Source organism: Pteropus alecto, unplaced genomic scaffold (assembly GCF_000325575.1).
Source record: "Pteropus alecto unplaced genomic scaffold, ASM32557v1 scaffold3, whole genome shotgun sequence".
NCBI lineage: Eukaryota > Metazoa > Chordata > Mammalia > Chiroptera > Pteropodidae > Pteropus > Pteropus alecto.
The window spans coordinates 57,766,127-57,768,279 of record NW_006442484.1 but is presented as its reverse complement, the minus strand read 5'-3'; the positions used below and the strand labels follow the sequence as shown (position 1 = coordinate 57,768,279).

At 37.4% G+C, this 2,153-nt stretch overlaps 1 pseudogene; it reads right to left on the bottom strand.

The window, feature by feature from the left end:
* Window positions 1–365: 365 nt before the first annotated feature.
* On the bottom strand, window positions 366–481 carry LOC112470510 (annotated as a pseudogene).
* Window positions 482–2,153: the final 1,672 nt, after the last annotated feature.

The following is a 2,153-nucleotide window of genomic DNA, read 5'->3' as shown; positions in this document are numbered from 1 at the left end:
GGTGATCATTTAAATGACATCTTGAGAAACCTTCATATCACTATTATAATTCATCTAAAATTATAGAATAATCAAAAGAAATAATAGTTATAACTTGTGTGGTTTCTATTATCAGGGTAGAGGGATCAACATACACAGTGAAAGAAACAATAATGTATGTGTCAATTTAAATAAATATAAGCAAAAGTTTTAATTGGTTCCTCTTTGCAAAATGGATTGGGCTTCATGGGTTATGACCATAAAGGCAGATATCACTGATTTTACCAATATGGGCAGAAAACTCATTCTTGAGCTTTTGCTCCTGACCAATTAAAATGTCTTTTGAATTAGATACTTTAGTTTTTAAATGTATTTATTATTATTTATGTCTACAGCACCTGGTCTTCCTAGGTGGTCTCCCATCCAAGTACTACCCAGGCCCAACCCTGCTTAGCTTCCAAGATTAGGCATTGGGCTTGTTCAGGGTGGCATGGCTATAGACCATGGACCATGGATCCGCTGGGACATGAACCTAGGACCTTCTTCATGTAAAGCAGATGTGCTAACTGCTACACTATGGAACCATGTCCTGAATTAGATACTTTAAATGTGATTTCAGTTAACCTTATAACAACCCTAGGAATTAGCTACAAATATGGTCTCCAATTAAAAATAAGGACTACGAAGTAGCAAAGTTTTAGAATATTTTTATTCTAATCATTTTGGGAGCACCATGGATAATGCTTTCGAAAACATAACCAAATGAAGGTTTAATTGTATATAATTAAAATAGTATTATGACATAGATTCTTGCTCTAATTTTCTTTGTGAGAAGAAACAACAGCTCTCTGGATAAATGTATTCACATAATATATCCATGCATTTGTTCACATATGTGTTACAAATACAGATGGTCCCAACTTAAGATGGTTCTAGTTACAAGTTTTGACTTCACAATGGTATGAGAGCAATACACATTCAGTGGAAACTGTATTTTGATTTTTTAATTTTAACCTTTTCAGGGGCTAACAGTACTCGGTATGATATTTCTCTCATGTTGCTGGGCACTGGCAACGAGCTGCAGCTCCCAGTCAGCCACACTAACCTGAGGATAAACGACCAATACTCCACAGTGTAGTGTGTTGCCAGCAGTTTTCAAATATGGTGTTTGGAGTTTTTGCATCCCATCATGTCTACAAAATGCTCATCTGTATCTCCTGCTTCTGGTGGGAAGAAGAAGGAGGAGGAAGAGGAGGAGGAGAAGGGGGAGAAGAAGGAGGAAAAGGAGGAGGAGGAAGGCAATTACTCTTGAGATGAAACACAAGGTAATTGCTCAACTGTAGGCTAATGTAAGTAGTCTGAGCTCTTTTAGGGTAGACTAGGCTCAGCTTTGATGTTCAGTAGGTTAGGTATATTAAATGCATGTTCAACAGGATATTTTCAGCTTACAGTGGGTTTATTGGGGATGTAACTCATAATAAATCGGGGAGCATCTGTATCCCCAATGTATCTGACAGTTGAAATATTACACTTTAATTTCTAAATAGCAAAATACCTGAGCCCAATCCCATCCTGCTCAATCAGGCAGGGGTAAATAATCTCCTGGTAAAAATTCAGCTCCAGCCTCTACATCACCCTCACCAGGGTTTGTGGGGCACCCAGAGATTTCAGTGTGCTCCCAGAAAGACAAATCCTCCCTTTGCCTTATCCTGGGCCCTCACAGACTGTAGAGATGATAACTGGGAAGGCCACCACCGTGAACAGTGCCACCCCAAACTCATGCCCAGCCACTCCAAAGTGTTTTCAAAAAATTTTGACTCCGAAGCCAGTAGATGAAAGAAATAGCAAAATCACAGAAGAGAGAAAAAGTGCTAATCATTAACACATGAGCAACCTTCTTCTTGTATTTATTTTCATTTATTCACTGATTATTCTCAACCTTTATAATTTAGTTTTGTTTTTCAGTATGCTACCCAAAATGTTGTATTGAAGGTCACCAAAGACCTTCTGAATACTAAATCTAACCTTTTCTTAGATCTCTTGATCTTTCTGAAAATTTGAACCTTATAATTATACTTCTGTAATTTTTCCTCTATAGACATTTGTTTGCACAGGAATCCTACTTCTAATAAATTGTCCTTTTTTTCTCTATCCTCTCACTCAGGAATATGATT